Here is a 17,695-nt window from a genome sequence, read left to right on the forward strand (position 1 = left end):
CCAAGGGGGGAAGCGGTCAATACTGTGGAATGCTCCTATGAGAGGAAAATTGAGTACCATCCTTTGGATTTAGCGACTCAGAGGTCATGGGTGACCTTCCCGGAAGATTGATGTGGTGGTAGGGGTCGGGAGGGGAGCAGAAGTGAGCGGAAGGTAAGGAAAAATGGAAACAGAAAGCAAGGAAACTGCTTCCAAAAGTTTTGGTTTTAGCATGTTCAAATGCAGATGGGAAGGTGTGTGTTGAGGGAGTGGTTGAATACAGATGAGAGAAGTGTTACTTGTTAGTGCAGAGTTCCTGAGGATGGGAGGGAATGGGAGCCAAAGCACAAGCTGGAAGGAGGGACACTTCTTCTGCAGTAACGGAAGACAGCCCTGTAACTGACCTGATACGAATCAGTACCTTATTATTGAGCCCTGAACAATTTCCAAAAAATTGCCAAGAACTGTTAAATTTCTATAAAAATCAGCGCAATTTTATCTCCCTTATGACATGTCTTTTTTAGAACAATTCACCACAGAAGCATTTTTTCTCTTTTTCCTTCTTCCCCTCTCCTTTCTTTATCCTTTAATTGATATACAAAAATTGGCACATATTTAATGTATCCAATTTGATGAGTTTGGACATGCGTGCACCTGTGCAATCATCACCACAAGGTAATAGATATGGTCATCACCTCCAAGTTTCCTCGTCCCTCTCTTTTGTTTGTTTTGTTTTTCTCTGAACTTCACCAGTTTTTTTGGTAAGCAGTAACAAGGTATTCTGAATCTGGTGTGTGAGTGAACCCATTGTCTAAATAAAAGCATACATCACTTAAAGGGGACCAGGAAATATTAATTACTTAAGGGCAAAAGTATTCAGGCTGTATGAAGGTCTGCACCAGATGTGGTTAATGTGGAGTGAGCAATGCAGAGGACAGAGAGGCCATGTTTGGCCAGGAAAAGATCAGCTGAGCAAAATGAGACATAAGTTGGATTTGAGGGAAGAGTTGAGTTTGAAGAAGGTATTCAAATGGGGAAGAGCAGAATTGACAGATAAAATTGAGGCATCGACTTTTTGGGGGCACTAGGGAAGCTGTGAGGATAAATCACACATCGGGGGGAGGGACAAAAGCAGACTTGGAGGACAAGTACAATTAAGACTTGGCATAAACTCATTTATTTATTGATTCCTTCAACTTGGGAAGTAATTGTTGAATGAATGGAAGGTCCTAGGAATAGGAAGGGAGACTGAGCAGCCAGCAAGTGAAGAGAACCACGTGGGCTCTGAGTTGTTATAAGAAGGACGTTTGGGGTCTGGCCCAAGTTGTTTCTAATGCTGCTGCTGTGACTGTCAGCACGGCACTGCACACCACAGCCTGGCAGCGTGCCTCCATTTAGCCTTTCTGGAACTTAGTTTCCTTGTCTGTAATCCTTTCTTGCTTAACAAAGTTATGATCTGCTTCTCCATCAGTGCTCTTTTTCTTTTACCTCCCTCTTCACCTTTCTGTTTTACTTGGCTCAGGCTTTTTATTATCTATACCATATTTCTTATGTTTCTTTCAAACTTTATTAGTGACGTTGTGCATTTCCCCCTGGTGTATTTTATGTGTTTACTACTCGGAATTCACTGGGGTACTTGATGGGTGTTATAGATACTAATTACACAACTGCATAGATAGTCAACCTTTTTAATATTAGTTTAGTTCTGAATTGATTTTGTATTTATAACAGTTTGTTTCTCTGCATCGATGTTTCTGGTTTTTAAGATAATCAGTGTCATTTTGGCCAACATTATGAAAAGTTCCTACTTCAACCCCCAGAATTTCTTATTTTTACTTATTTTGCTTTTTTGGGGGTTGCAGTCATTCTCATTCTGGACATTGACTTTGGCTCTTTTACTGTAAGACTAAAACAACCAGAAATTCTTGTCTTCCCCTTCGAGACTGTTGCTCTCTGGACTTGATACCTCCTATTTGGGGGCAGGGTTGGGTAGTTGAGTTCTTTCTAAGATGAAGCAAGGAGTTAATTTAGTTCCATGGAATACCAGAACGAACCAGAATAAATTCATCTTAGAACTGTATTTGACATAATTTTAAGGTAAAGAGAATTGGCATTAATTGAAACTGTACCACGTGGACCATAATACATGGAGTCATTTTTTACGTATTCACAGTTGATATTTCCCTAACTCATTTTCCTTTTGTTTTGTAACTTTCCATATTGCTTATGTGTTAGAGTCTAAGAATTTGTGTTCATCATTTACTCTGGAACTCAGCTTGACTTGTAGACTGATGCCTATTTAGACAGCATAGCGCTCTCCTTAGAAACTAAAAAACGTTTACTTTGTATATCACTTACCGAGGCATAAAAAAGAATACTTGTTCTCTCCAACAGCATCTTGAAGTGGGAGCATTATGGGCCACAGTGGGTGGCTGGGAGTGAGGTGTGAGGCTTGAGGGAGCTTGTGGGACCCCAAGTATGAGGAAGGAGATTAGTGTGGTCTAGAGGAGTGACGAAGGGCTTGAGCTTTGTGACCACACTGTTGCTTGAGTCCCCAAATCTGGTTCTACCTCTTTCTAGTTTTGTGACCACCCACAGCAAATTACTTCACCTCTGAGCTTCAGTTTCTTAAGATAAAGATGATATTTGTCTTGAAGAGTACGTGTGTATGCTATCTCTGGGTGCTGGAAGAAAATGCTAGAAATTTTATTTCTTTTTAAAAGTTTCCATATTTTATGTACGAGTAGTCACAGTATGCTGGACAATATTAAAACTATATACAACGTTAAAGGTACACGTGTTTGGGATGCCAGCAGTTTACCAAAAGGGGCTTGTTGTGATCCTTAAAGTTTTGAGATGGTGAGCTAGTATATACAAGTGAGGCCCATGCTTGGAGACTTACTAGTTTGAGGGCAGCTTTAGAGATGAACTGAGTTTGGAATGGAGTTGAAGAGCTCGGGTTAGTTCGCTCTGGGAAATGAAGGAATTTGGATTTAGGGAGTGTGTGTCTGTAAGTTCATCTGAAAAGTAGTGGATGTAGTAAAATGTAGTAATGATTTGAATTACTACTTTGTGAAAGTCTTAAACTGTATATTCTCACACTATATCATGTGTTAGAAGATCGCATGGTAGAAATTTGGGTAGGACATAACCCAGAAACATGAGTCAGTATTAGGGAATTGTTCTTGAAGTCTGGCTAGTTTGCCCCCAGATAACTGAGAGCCAACTGTAGGTATACATAAGTTAATAATGTTTATATTGCATGAGCCAGAGGGCAGGCATGTTAAGTATAGGTGATTAATTACAGTTTTGTGTTTCTTATTGTTAATTTCAAATTGCTGTATGAAATAATAAATGTATTTCTTTTTAGGTAAATCTAAAACATGTTTCTTTTGGGTTCCTTTAGGGAGAATAGTGTTTAATGTATCCCTCCACTGCAAAGGAAGCTCTGTGAGGAGAGCGATATTTGTGTTTCATTTACTGATGGACACTCAGAGCCCAGCATATAGAAGAGACTCATTTTTTGAAGGGATCAATCTTTGCATCTCTGCCATGTAGCACATGGACATGAAATGCTAAGTAAATGTTTGTGAAATTGAGTTGAAAGAGTTGAGCATAATACCAGAAAATTTTTGTAAGGCCAACATCGTGACATCAAAATGACGGTATACACTTTCTAGTGGGAGCTCAGGAAATGTCTTGACAGTAGACTCACTGTTGATAAGATATGCATGTGAGTAGCTAGCTGCTTGAGTAATACATATAGATATAATGTAAAAATTATGCGATCAAGAAGGCAAGAAAGTGTGATGAATTGCCTCAGGCCAGGCCAGCTGCTTGTACTTTAATGTCATACCACTTATCAACGTCTCTGTAGCTTCTGACACTCCTGACAATGTCCTCATTGACTCTCATATCTTTCTTTGGCTTCTAGGACATTGCTTTTGGCTTCTTTACCTTTCTAGCTGGCTTTTATAGTGTCTGTCCTTAATCCTTATATCTTATAAGTAAATATGCAGTCGATTCTTGAACAACCGTATAGGGGTGAAGGATTAGGGTCATTGACCCACCTGTACAGTTGAAAGTCCACGTATGACTTTTGAGTCCCCCAAAACTTAACTACTAATAGCCTACCATTGGTTGGAAGCCTTACTGATAACAAACAATCGATTAACACATATTTTTGTATGTTGTATGTATTACACAACTGTATTTTAACAATAAAGTGAGCTAAAGAAAAAAATGCTGTTAAAATCATAAGGAAGAGAAAATACATTTACAATATTGTATGTATTTATTGAAAAAATCCCCATGCAGCTCACACCCTTCTGTTATTTTTGAGGGGTTCCATGCTTTCAACTGTAAGATGGATAGAGTCAGTGTTGACTCTAAAATCTACATCTTCAGCTGTATCTAGAGCCCCAGTCCTGTATTTCTGACAATATCCTGAATATCTCTGCTGGTCATTCCCACAAATCATAGCCAACCCTGTACCCATGCACTCTTAAATGTATCAGCTCTTTGTCCCGTATTGCTCATATCTGTCACAAGTCCCCCGTGTTCTAGAAATGGTAACGTTAATCTTCAGAGATTAATATTCACATTCCCCCTTTCCTACTGGTTTTACCTCAAGAAGTTTCTACAGTCGGTCCACTTCTTTTGTATCTACTGCCATAAACTCTGGACCTCTTCAGTTTTCACTTGGGCTCTTGTAATAACTACATACCTGGAATCCTTTCTGGTTTGTTTTCTGTGTTGATCCAAGTAGTCATTCTGCAAAAACCAATTCCTTGCCTAAAAACCTATCTTATTCTACCTGCAACACGTTTTGATATTCCATTTTCATTTTTTTCTCCCCCCCCCCCCCCCCCAGTTCAAGCCGTTGTTTCTCAGTCTAGTTGTGTAGGACACAGCTCCCTGGCCCATGCTGGTATTATGAGCCTTGCACCCCTTCCCTCTCCGTATTAAGAGCCTTGCACTTCCCCCCTGCCCCAGGTTCTGGAGAGAATATTATTGGACCAACGCGTCTGCATTTCTGATACAGGTCTCACCCGTCAGAGGCTGCTGGGTCCTTGTGGTGCCCATGTTTGCCGTAGTTTGCTTGAGTAGAGATGGGAGCAAAGTGACATCACAGAGTTCAAACACAATCAGTGCTTCTCTCCCCAGCAGTAGTCAGCCAGGCAATGTGGGCTGTGCAGACCACTGTGATAGCCCAGGAGATGGTTTTGTAATCAGAAAAAAAGACTTGGGAACAAATCATTTTTGGGATGTGGAGCTGTGGACGAGAGGTATTGCTGGGCTGGTTGTTTGCTTCAGGGATCTGCTCTCATCTTTCTAGGACTTACATTCAGCCACTGGCTTACTTCTGATTTTTCTTGGATGCTGCTGAATTGATTGAATAATCAGCGTTTTACCCACTCATCTGAAATGCCACCATCGTCACATATAAAAGTCCCCTGACTGTTTCTGATTTTTAAATTCTGTACCAGAACAATTAGTGTTAGTTTTGACATTTAATAGAGCAAGTATGCACTAACTATTCTTGTTTTGAAATTTTATTAGCTAATCTTAAAATATTTTCTTCTAGATAAACTTTGGAATTAATATATCAAATAACCATACAAAACAAACAACAAAGTCCTAGTAGGATTTTGATTAGGATTGCATTTGGTTTGGTTGATTTTGGTGGAATTATATTTATTCTTTCTACCCAGGAACTAGCCTGTCTTTTCATATATACAGGTCTTTTAGTGTCTATCAGTAGCATTTTATACGTACATAAATACATATGTATGTTTAAGGTGCTGTGTACATTAAGTATGTTAAAGTTGCCTTCACTGCTGTGACTAAGATCTTTTCCCTTTGCATGTTCTAACTGGCTATTACTAGTATATAGGAACACTATCAATTTTTATTTACCTAATTTCCAGATATCTTAGTGAATTCTCCGTCTGGTTGAATAGTTTTCAGATGATTTTTTCGTCAGACAGCCAATTATCTGCAAACAGTAGTGATTCTGTGTCTCCTTTTCCAGTATTTCTGCTACCTATTTCTTTTGTCTTCGCGTTGGCTAGACTGCAGTGCTGTTCAGAAGAAATGCTATGAGGCACACATGTGAGCCATATATGTCATTTTAAATTTCTAGTGGGCATCAACAAGAAGTAAATTCTGAGATGTCCTAAATTAAATTGCAACAGGCCAGAGGGTGGAAGGAAGAGACAAGGGGTTAATTACTTAACAACTCCAAGGGAAAACCCAAAAAAGACTACTCACACTCCTGAGTGCATTTTGGAATTTTGGGTTAACTTCCAGGTGGCTATTTGCACAATCGTCTAAAAGGGAGATGGCTCCATGGAAGCACTGGAGGCCCGCTTCTTGTTTACACATGAGCTTTCAGGACTGCTGCCTGCAGTGAACCCAAAAGAGCCAATGCTTCCTCGTGGACTCCGGCGCCTATCCCAGAACTGGCCCCACTTCACTTCCCCATCCCCTTGTCTAGAGCTAATGTAAATTCTTTCAGAAGGGCTTGTATCTTTCTACCGGCTACTTGATGTTTAAAAATACTTGCCGACTCCAGGATGGCAGATGTGCTTGGCTTGTTCACTGAGCCATGTTGCTGGTAGCTTAGACTTCACGCTCCAGGACTTGGTTTTCTTTTTTCTTGCTAGCAATTGGCTTAGCAAACCCTACCTTTTGAAGGGACTTTCCACCGTGGAAGTTAAATTTTTAGTTTAGGAGCCTGTTAAATAAAGTAAAACAAAACAGGTAAGTTTAATATATTTTACTTAATATATCCAGAATATTGTTGCCGGAAAACGGGTTCTTGGAAAACGGGTTCTTGGTATCGTCACAGGAAAGAATTCAAGGATGCCCTGAGTAAGCCAGCCCAGTGGCATTTATTTCAGAAGGACAGTACACTCAAGAAGGGAGAGTGGGCAGGCCTGGAGAAGAGCGACTGCCCCTAAGAAGAAAGAGGTTTAGGAATTGATTCTAAAATGAGGGTGCAAAATATTCAAGACTTATAGGTATTCCTAGGCAGGTGGCTGACCACGCCTTCCCCTTGTGGGGAGGGATTTTTGTCCTTATTTTGCTCTTGTCAGAAGTGTCATGGCGGCTTAGAGGGGTGGAGATTTTTCCTGACCGCAGTACTAATATTAGAATCCATTGTAATTAGCTAAAGTTTACCTTGAGGGACAAGATGGGACCTGGATCTGCTCTCGGCCACCGAAATCTAATTCTGGCCCGTCTGGTTGTTGTACTTTTTCTTAAGGAATCTCATCTCCCTTCTTTGTTTTCCCGCACTTCCGGTCCCCTCTCTGCCCTTGGCCCTGTTCTTTCTGCCTATGGTAACATCATCATTTCAACATACAATCAACATAAAAACTGAGATGTTTTACATTATTTTTTTCGTACTATGTCTGCAATTCCATGTATATTTTTTCATTTAGAGCACATCTCAATTTGGACAAGCTACACTTCAAGTGTTCAGTAGCTACATGTGGCTAGTGGTTATAGGGCTGGAGTTTTCTTAAATAGCGTATACTAATTATGGTCATAACCGGCTTTTTTGTCTTGTTCCTGACTTTAATGGACATTACCTTTGAGTATGATGTTTGCTATTGGCTTCTGAGAAATACATATACTTTTGTTAAGTTAAAGGAGTTTACTTTTGTTAAGTTAAAGGATTTTTCTTTTGTTTCTGAGTAAGAAGTCCCCCCCCCCCTTTTTTTAAATTTTATTGGGGAATGTTGGGGAACTGTGTTTTTCCAGGGCCCAACAGCTTCAGGTCAAGTTGTCCTTCAATCCAGTTGTGAAGGGTGCAGCTCAGCTCCAAGTCCAGTTGCTGTTTTTAAGAATTAGTTGCAGGCGGTGCAGTCCACCGTCCTATGTGGGAATTGAACCGGCAACCTTGTTAAGAGCTCTGCGCTCTAACCAACTGAGCCTTTTAAAGTTCTTTTTAAAGTTAATAATTGATATTTACTTTCTTTAAATACTTTTTTAAAACATATACTGACATGATCACATCACACCTTTCCTTCCCACTTAATCTAGTAAAATATAGAGAATTATAATAATAGAGTCCTATGGTATGATACAAAAACATATTTGGTTACTGTCCCCATTTTTGGAACCGAGCTCCTAAAACCCTGAGTGATAGGAGTGTCTTTTGTTATTTATAAGAGCTCCTCTGGATCACACTGGAGTTTATGCTAATGAAGTGATTTAGGGTGGGGTCCTTGGTTCCTTGGTTAGCCTCAGGATAGGGCTGGTCACCTGAAAGACACTGAGATTAGAGGATTTGAGGAATTTTCAGCACAACCCACCCACCTATCAGGAGTGAGGGAGGCAGAGATTGAGCGATATAAAAACTCTTGAATGGTGAGATTCAGTAAGGTTGGTGAATACATTCAGGTGTGGGAGTGGTGCACCTGGAGGAGTTTGGAAGCTTGGCTTTGTGCCCTCTTCCCCCCATCCCTTGTCCTGTGCATCTCTTCCATTTGATTGTACCTGAGTTATATCCTTTATAGTGTTCCTGAGTTGTGTGAGCCATTCTAGCAAATTACTGAACCCGAGGAGGGGATTGTGGGAATCCCTGGTTTATAGCTGATGGGATTTGTGACCAGCAAATGGAGAACAGTCTTATGAGACTGAACTGGTAACCTGTGGGATCTAGCTCTTGTAAAATAGATTACAAAGCTTAGATCAAGTCTGTCTTTAAAGAAATTGTCTTTAAAACTTATCAAAGGGATACATATATGAGGTGTGATTAAACAGTATGGTGAACGTTTAAATACAAAAAAGTTATTACAGCAGAAGACACATTGCCATTAATCCCCCTAAAAATACGTATTTCCCCTCGCTTCAAACACACTTATCCCATGTTCTTACCACTTTCTGAAGCAGTTCTGGAAGTCCTCTTTCGTGAGTGTCTTTAGTTGCGCTGTCGTGGCTGCCTCAATATCCTGAATCATTTTGACTTAGTGGAAGAGCCAGAAGTTGCATGGTACCAGATCCGGTGAATAAGGCAGATTAGGACACACCGTAATGTTTTTATTTGACAGAAAATGCCATATACCAGAAGCGATGTGTGACATGGAGCATTGTCGTGACTGGGGATGATTTACAGCACACTTGCAAACACACCTTCTCTCAGTTGTAGCTCACACTCGACTGACTGCACCGAACAAGTTGAAACTTGTCACATGCTGTTACTAAGGTTCAACGCGCCACTTTCCATATTGAAGATCCCTGCCTTTCCGTTGGATAGCACTCAGCAGCAGCATTTACTGTATTTTGTGCTCATAATGGAAAGGCTCCGTGTCATACATCACTTCTGGCATAAGGCAATTTCTGTCAAATAAAAACATTACAGTTTGTCCTTATCCACCTTATTCACCAGATCTCGTACCGTGCGACTTCTGTCTCTTCCCCAAAGTCAAAATGACCATGAAAGGTAAATGTTTTGAATCGATTCAGGACATCGAGGCAGCCACGGCACCACAACTAATGACACTCATGAGAGAGGACTTCCAGAACTGCTTCAGAAAGTGGCAAGAACGTTGGGTAAGTGTGTTTGAAGTGAAGGGGCGTATTTTGAGGGGGATTATGGCAATGTGTCTTTTACTGTAACATTTTTTTTATTTAAACATTCATGGTATTGTTTGATCACACTTCGTACTTGTTAACAAGATTCAATGTTTATTGAGGGCCAATTAAGTACTAGAACCTGTCATGTTGGACCATTTAATTAGCAAAACAAAACAGGGTGAAGTAAGTACACAGGTATGCCAAAGTTTCTCCAGGGCAGATTTCTCAGAAGGGATTTACTGGGTCATAGGAATTTACATTTTCAGCTTTTACTATTACAGATGTTGCCAAATCACTCTCCGAGGTGGCTGCACTTCCCCAGTAATGCCCAGAACTCACTTGTTTCCTATATCTTTGCCAATACTTGTGATTTTTTTTTCATTAAAAAAGCCTGTTGGGCAAAATGATATTTTAGTTTGCATTTCTTTGATAACTAGTGGGGTTGATCATTTTTTTCATAGTTAATCGACAGTTGGATATTTTGGTGCATATACATAGCCCATTTTTTTCTATTAAGTTATTTCTTTAAAAAATTCCACAAATATGGATATGGATTGTTCATATATGTTCTCATTTGCATAGGAAACTAACAAGTAAATTTATAAGATTTCCCCCCCTCCCAATGGATAGATAGATAGTTGGATGAATAAATGAATGAACTTGTCTAGAGTCACAGCTGCTAAGAAACAGCAGGGATGATTTTGGACCCAGATATATCTGGTTTTAAGGCCTGTCTTTTTTTTTTTTTTTTTAAGTACATCTGGCTGCCTTCCTGCGAATGAGGAAATTAATAATGAGGCAGTGGTGTGCTGAATTTTAATTCAAAATACTTAACTGTTAGTTCTGCTTGCCAGCTCTATGAATTTAGGCTGCTGTTAATATTAAAGTGATGGTGACAGCTAACTAGCTGCATCACAAGTGATTGAGAAAATCATTGAGATAATGTATAAAAGTGTTGTACATACAGTGAAGTAGTGTTTATAAAAGTACTTTTTGGCCCCATAATGAGTGAATAAACAATATACTTTTAAAGAAAGTTTTGGATGTGCCCCCTTTCTAAAAAAATAGACTATGTTTTAGAGCAGTTTCGGGTTTACAGCAAAATTGAGCAGAAGGTAAAGGTAGAGATTTCCCGGGTATCCCCTGCCCGCACATCTGCACAGCCTCCTCCATTATCGGCATCGCACACCAGATGGTACATTTATTACAGTTGGTGCATCGACAGTGATGTGTCCTTATCACTCAGCGTCCTTAGTTTACGTTAGGGATCGCTCTTGATATTGTGCATTCCGTGGGCTTCACCAAATATGTAATGACATCCATCTACATTATCCTTATCGTACGGAGTAGTTCCACTGCTTTAAAAATCCTCTGTGCTCTGCCTGTTCATTCCACCATCCTTCCAAACGCTTGGCAACCTTCTGTTGTCTCAGTATTTTCAATACTGTCTCAGTAGCTTTTTCCAGAATGTCATATAGTTGGAATCACACAGTTTATAGCCTTTTCAGATTGGCTTCTTACACGTAGTACCGTGCATTTAAGTTTCCTCCATGTCTTTTCATGGCTTGATAGCTCATTTCTTTTTAGCGCTGACTAATCTTCCGTCGTCTGAGTGGACCACAGTTTGTACATTCACTTACTGAAGGACATCTTGGTTACTTTTACGTTTTGGCAAATATGAATAAAGCTGCTGTAAATATGTGTGTGTATTTTTTTCCTGTAGACATAAATTTTCAACTCATTTGGGTAAATATCAAGGAGCTCGATTGCTGGATCATATGGTGAGAGTATGTTTAGTTTGTAAGACACCAAATTGTCTTCCAAAGTGGATGCACCTTTTTGCGTTCTCAGCAGCAGCTGCAGTCAGTGCAAATCCTTGTTGCTCTTGTTAGCATTTGGTGATGTTAATGTTTTGGATTTTGGCCACTCTAATAGGTGTGTAACGGTACATAATATGCTTTTTTTGGTGAAAGGTTACGTGATAAAATGTCACTTGCTAGTGTGATAGATGGTGTTTCCAGAAAAACACAACAGAAATTTTCCTGTGAGGTTTGGAAGTAGAAATACTTCCAGGGAAAGGTTGATATTTGCCTCTGGTTAACCATGAGTAGTAATGCCTATCTTTATGTTTTTCTTTTGTCAGGTATTGAAAGAAAGGCGCATATCTTGAAGGCACTAGCACCTCCTACCATTGTCATCTGGTAATATGTTTCATTTTTTGAATTACAGGATATTTCTGTTATTAGGCATAAAATGTATTAAAGTGTGGCTAAATGTCAAAGAAAACAAATGCTTTCCATTTTGTGATTCTAGAATTGTGAGTTACGAGAAGGTAGCTTTCTTACTAATTTTCATTCCATACAAACCCATTGGAACATGAAGCCATGTTATTCAGTATTATTTACCTTCCTTTCCTCAACTTGAATTTCATTAAGCATCTGTGAAAGAGTTTAAACTCAGTAGCCTCTTTATTTTGCGAAGCTTAGCACTAATTAGACTGGTATTGGTGGTTCAAAATGTGCTGGTCATTTTAAATTCGTGTGAGTTATTTTAAATTTCTAACAGAACATTTTAACAGAAGCAGGTTCAAGGACAGGAAAAGAGCAGTGTGCTTTTTGTTAACTTACAGCAAATTCTGCATGTTAATTACAGCTGTCATGGGGTAAAATACTTCATATATCACAGTTTTATTCTTTCCTTACTGTGGTTTCTGAAGTGAATTAGAGCTTGTGAAATTTTGGGGCAAGAATTTAAGGATTTAAGTGACCTGAAAGATTTTAGCGTTCTGAGACATTAAAGTAAAAGTGGGTGGAACTGTTACAAGGAATAATCCATGTTGGTAAAGTGCTTTGAGTCTATAAAAGCAATAAGCTTAATTTTATCTATTAGAATCATGGTTGTTGACATTTATCTTTAGTTTCAGAAAATCATTTCAAAATCTATGCTCACATCAGTTGAATTTATTAATCCTTATATTTTCTACTGATTTTAAGAAGTTATACAAGTAGTATGTTTATTATTAAAAATTGTAAACTGCATCAGAATGTGTAAGTAAAAGGGAACCTTCCCTGTCCCCTGAGTTTCTTCCTAGGGATTACCTCTTACCCACTTGGAGTGGGTCCTTCCAGACCTTTTATGTGCATATTCAAGGTCACCATCTTTTAATGAGATGGGTGTGATGAAAAAAGAAATGTACTTTGCCCATTGGTGTGCCTTCACTTTATTTTAGACATTTCTTTTCAAACTACATCTTCTTGAGTGATATACTTGGCCAAATGAAGATTGTGTTCAAGTGACTAAGTAAATACATTGGAACACAGTACTTTTCCCTCCAAATTTCTTTTACTGATTAGTGGGTATGGAAACCCCAAACTTTCAATTTCTAGCTAAGAATGGATCAACAGAGTTTAGATTTACAGTGAAATTGGTATCACAGGTGTCATTTACTGCACATTAAACAGTAGGTATGGCATTTATACAAATGACTGCAATTAATATTACCTTTATAGAGATAGAGGGTAAGCTAGATTGGGGTAGACAGAGAAGTGGTTTTGGAGTTTAGTACATCTGCCTAAGGGGCAGGGGGTGGGGCATGGGAATAAAGTGCTATGGCAAAGTGACATAGGTAACTTTGTCTCATAATTTTACCGAGACTTGAACAGGTCCCCAAAAAGGGAAAGGAAATCTGTCACTTTATAAAGGTTTACTATATTATGATGTAAAGGGAATTTCATGGACTATTTGGGGAACCCAGTGTCATGAATTCTAAAATTTAGAACCCCTTCTGTTCACATTTGGGAACTACCCATTTTCAGATATCTTACATTATTAAGAAATAATGTAAAAATTGAACTGATTCACACGTGTATGTGTCCATTGTGTAATTGTTAGATTGAAGCATTTTAAACAACTTAAAAAATCTGAATAAGCAGATTTTGATAGTTTTAATGCTGTTACTAGTCCATCAAAAAATGACATGTAGAATTTGAAAGAGAACATTAACAAACAGAATTGTGTATGAGTGAATAAATTTAGACTCATTATAATAGCGATTATATAGTGCCTTAAGTTTATGCTACAGATTCACAGCAAGTTCAATACTTACTTTTTTTCTTAATGTTCAGATGTATTGATAAAGTATATTCTGTTCGTGACTCTAGTAATTCATATTTAAATATTTTCTAAAGTAGACAAGCTTTGATAGCCTCAGGATTTAATCACTCATCTTGATGATCTAGTGTCCATATTCAGTAGCAGAAAGTGCTATCTCTGCATATGGCCATGCAATGGAGAGAAAGTATCCAGGTTATTTTCCTTTGTGTGTGAAAATGATCTAGATTAGAAGTTTGGAAGGAGAGGGGACAACAGCAGGTTTGCTACTCCCTTGGCTTATCAGGAAAGGGTTTCTTCGAGTCAGGCCAAGTATTTCTTATAACTTTGAAGGTGGATTCCTTATTTTTGGTGCCTTCTATTTTTAAAACACACTTTAGTTTTTGAACACTATGGAAAAGCTCCAGAAGCCAGAAAATTGGGCACACGGGGAATGAAGAGAAAAGGGAAGACAACTCTTTATCTTAATAGCTTTGATTTTTGAAACTTGTTTAAGAAAAGCTTTATTAGTGGTAAAATAATTGAGAATTTATGGGAAGAGGAAAATACTTTATGTAAAGAATTAAAAAAGGAAAAAGTAACAAGATTATATGAATAAAATATAATAAAGACTATTGACTAAAGGAAGTAATTGCATGTTTAAACCTTATTCTTAACTATTTAACGTTCAGATAGTACAAATAATGAAGTTGATGCAGTGTTAGTTGTGATGCAGGTAATTTATCCTGTAGTTATATATATTTCCAGAATATACTTAAACTTCTAATTATATGTGTACTTACTTTTTCTCAAGTTTGACATGCCAAGATATAAATAAGGATTTTGGGGTGAGTGGCAAATGGAGGAAAAGATAAACATCTGAGGACTCTTACTAAACAATTTGTAAATCCTTGACATTGAAAGAAAAGCTATAGACTTAGATTGGATAGTCTCAGATAGACTTAGATTGCAAAATTATGCTAAGCTGTTGCAGCTTTTACTCATAGACTATTTTAAAATGATCTTGAAAATCTTAATTAGACACTTTAATCTTTTTATATCCTCAAAGGTTAAATTTACCTGGTTCATCTTTTCTCAAATGTGAATACTTTGCTCTCAATATAATCACGTTTACTTTTGCAGACAATATTTTATATGTTTGGAACAATTATATTTAGCCTCTGACCTTTGAATTTTAATTTTATTTTTATTTTACTTTTGGAAAGGAAATAGATAAACTCGAAAGTGAAATTGTTAATCCAACTAAAACAAGCCTCACTTAAAATTACTCCGTCTGCTCCCTCTCCAGGTATAGGTTCATGTAATACTAAATATAGTACTTAGCTAGATTGAGTTGCAGTTATTAAGACTCCCAAGTATCATCTGGCCAGGCTGATACCAGTATGTATGTAATAGTTCATCTTCTGAAATGTTTGTATAGTTGGCTCCCATTGACCATTTTGAAGGTGATAGTTGGAATACATAGGAATAGTGCTAAAGGGGTAAGCAGTCCTATGCAGTATTGTCTTTACAGGCAAGGCGTTCAGCTCTTGGCTCGTTAGTCCACACTGATAAGTATGTCAAATAATTGTACTAAGGAGAGCTCCTGCCCTACCATTAGGATAATGTAGTGATGACTGAACTTGCCATTCCCCCGTCCCCGTCATTGAGTCAGTCTTGACCAAAGTTCTAATATAAAAAGCTCTACTTCTGTATAGAGAACTTCACATCACTTCTTTTGGATATAATAAAGAAAGAGGTGGGTATGTGGCTTGGGAAGGTAAGTAGAAAGCAGAGTAGGATTAGGTTTTCCCCATACGTGAGGAAGTAGAGGTGGAGGCAGTGTGACTCAGAACCCTGAACTGGGTGTGGGGTGTGTGTGTACACTCCGTGACAGTGAGATAAATGAATGGAATACAGAGCCACCTCTGAGGACTCCGCTGTGTGTGGCTGAGGTCTTGGCATGGGGTTGTTAAGGGTGGACCTGAGACTATAAATGCCTTGAGAGTTAGGAAGCATGTTGAAGACCATCTTTTTTAGATGTATGGAGGCTGCGTAAGTTGAAATGGTTAAACAGAGTTGGTTCTGAGTTATAGTCCACATGTATTCTCTACCTTTGGAATTGGAGTGGGATCCAAAAAGTAGGGTTCAACAGTTTCATAAAATTGAAGGACATTTAAAGTTTAGCATGGAATATTGGACACAAGAAAAAATATTCTTAGTGTATGAATTTCCTTAAACAGAAGTAAATTTGTCATTATCTAACTGAAGCTCGTGGAGACAAATCCCCCAAAGTGACTAGTTAACTAGGGATGTTAAATGGATCAGTACCAATTCTAGGTACAGGATGTGTTAAGTATCATTTACTTACTTTATAAGAGACTTCATGGATGGATATGTGTCAGCCTCTTCTAACCTCTGAAATTGTAAATGTATTAAACATGAATAGGAATAGCAGCTGAGATTTGAGTGCTTACTATAAGGCAGGCGTTATATGCTTTACATGTGTTAACTGTTTAATTTTCTTAATAATCTCATGATACAGATATTCTCATCATTTTATAAAGAAAGTGAAGCTTAGAAAGGTAATTTAGCTAAGGTGACATTTGGTAAATGGTAGAGCTAAGTGTCAAACCCAGTCTGTTTGGCTCCAGAGCCTGAGCTCTTAGTAAGAATAGTTGAATTGATTTCAGTGTCTTCAGAATCAGCGGGGTGTAAGAAATAAGACAGAAGAAAAATGTTGTCATACGTAGTTTTGTATAGACAACAAAATTTGAAATGCTATTAAAACATACATTGTATTTTGTAAGTTATTTAGAGTGCTTTCACCTACTTTCCTTATTTGTTCCTTAAAAGGAGTTTTGTGAGGTATTTACTATCATCACCCAGTTTTACAGTGAGCCTGAAGCTCAGGATGTTAAGGGACTTGTCCCATGTTACACAATGAATAAAGGGAGGGGGCGCAACATCAAACCCAGAGCTTACTGCTGTTATTCTGAAAAGAGAAGGTTTATTGAACACTTTTTATATGCGGTCAAACCAGTGTTGCCAGTAACAGTACCTTCATAAAACAATACCTGTCGGCTTTGAAACTGCCTGAAACAGCACTGGGTACCCGTAGCAGCTATACTAGTAACTAGCATTTATAATGCCTTTGCATTTCTCAGAAATCCTTTATGTCTGCTGCATTCCATTTTATCCTCACTGTAAATTTTTTCTATTAGATAAATGATGACATATGGGGAAGTAAGGTACAGGAACGTTATTTCAAAGAAAAAGATCAAACTTAACTAGCGGTAAGGCTCAGGCTATAGTTTGCTAGTTTGTTCTCTTACTCCATAAGATAACTAAGTGTAGGGTGACCAGCTTGGCCTGTTTGCTTGGAACTTTCTTGATTTCAGTACTGAAAGTTCTGTGTCCCTGGAAACCCCTCAGTCCCAGGCAAGCCAGAGGGGTTGGTCATGGTAATTACTTTTGTCACACTTTGTGGTGGACTGGGAATGGGAGTAGGGTCGCCATATAAAATACAAGACACCCAGTTAAATCTGCATTTCAGATAAACATCGAATAATTTTTTTTATTTTAAATTGAAGTTTATTGGGGTGACACAATGGTTAGTAAAGTTACATAGGTTTCAGGTGTACAATTCTGTAATACATCATATATATATCACGTTGTGTGTTCATCACCCAGAGTCAGTTCTCCTTCCATCACCATGTATTTGATCCCATTTACCCTCATCTACCACCATCCTCCCCCCTTACCCTCTGGTAACCACTAAACTATTGTCTGTGTCTATGAGTTTTTGTTTGTTTGTTTGTCTTATTCCTTTATTGTTTTCAGTTGTATATCCCACATATCAATGGAATCATATGGTTCTCGACTATTTCTGACTTATTTTGCTTAGCATAATAATCTCAGGATCCATCCATGTTGTCAGAAGTGGCACTACTGAATAATTTTTTACGATATATCTCAAATACTACACGGGACATGTATACTTTAAAATGTTGATTGATTATTTGAAATTCAAATTTAA

General features: G+C 38.2%; 1 protein-coding gene across 2 annotated transcripts in view; it reads left to right on the plus strand.

The window, feature by feature from the left end:
- ACSL3 (acyl-CoA synthetase long chain family member 3) overlaps positions 1-17,695 on the plus strand; it is a 67,256-nt gene that overhangs the window by 2,545 nt on the left and 47,016 nt on the right. The window contains exon 2 of one of the 2 annotated variants that reach the window (XM_019753683.3): positions 11,711-11,768. The exons of the other annotated variant lie outside the window; for it this stretch is intronic. The gene's annotated coding sequence lies outside the window, so the exon portion shown is untranslated. The remainder of the gene's footprint in view (positions 1-11,710; positions 11,769-17,695) is intronic. 2 annotated transcript variants of the gene reach the window in all.

The sequence above is a fragment of the Rhinolophus sinicus genome, chromosome 17, assembly GCF_057876585.1.
Source record: "Rhinolophus sinicus isolate RSI-liver-muscle chromosome 17, RSI-T2T, whole genome shotgun sequence".
Taxonomy (NCBI): domain Eukaryota; kingdom Metazoa; phylum Chordata; class Mammalia; order Chiroptera; family Rhinolophidae; genus Rhinolophus; species Rhinolophus sinicus.